Raw genomic sequence first — 657 nt, forward strand, 5'->3', positions numbered from 1 at the left:
ATATATTTCAACAAAAGCTACACTGTCTCCGGAGTCTTTGATGTTTTAGAGAAATCTATTTGTCTCAGCCTCCAGCATATTAATGATGGAATCACCACAGCCACTTGGGGCACTGAAGTTAAACGGTCGGCCCATTCTGAGTTCCCACATGTCTGCCACTGTTCGGTAAGCACTGGTATTGTGCATTTGGTGCTCTGCCTAACATTTCTTATGATACTGTACTTATTGCTGCGACCTTGTATGCTCATCTGTGGGGTGCCGTGATCGTATAGTGGTTAGTACTCTGCGTTGTGGCCGCAGCAACCTCGGTTCGAATCCGAGTCACGGCAGCAATCGCTCTATTTGTCCCAGTCTTTTGTGAAACACAAAGGAATCAGTTATTTTATCATGGTAATTTTCTCCAAAGTGATGACTTTTTCCTTCAAGTTCTGCTCGCTCACATCTCTGTGTTTCAGAATTCTAATCCACCCGTTCTCAGAGATTTCTTCCCTCCTACGATCACTAACCGAACTTTCCATCCCATACCCCCATTTCATTAATTTGGAGATGCCGGTGTTGGACTATGGAGTACAAAGTTAAAAATCACCCAACACCAGGTTATGATCTTACAGGTTTAATTGAAGCACTAGCTTTCGGAGCGCTGCTCTTTCATCATGT

The 657-nt window shown here is 43.8% G+C and overlaps 1 non-coding gene across 1 annotated transcript; it reads left to right on the forward strand.

The window, feature by feature from the left end:
* The first annotated feature begins 257 nt into the window (after positions 1 to 257).
* trnah-gug (transfer RNA histidin (anticodon GUG)) lies at positions 258 to 329 on the forward strand. The gene has a single exon. It is a non-coding gene; the product is annotated as a tRNA-His (tRNA).
* The last annotated feature ends 328 nt before the right edge of the window (positions 330 to 657 follow it).

The sequence above is a fragment of the Chiloscyllium punctatum genome, chromosome 17 (assembly GCF_047496795.1).
Source record: "Chiloscyllium punctatum isolate Juve2018m chromosome 17, sChiPun1.3, whole genome shotgun sequence".
NCBI lineage: Eukaryota > Metazoa > Chordata > Chondrichthyes > Orectolobiformes > Hemiscylliidae > Chiloscyllium > Chiloscyllium punctatum.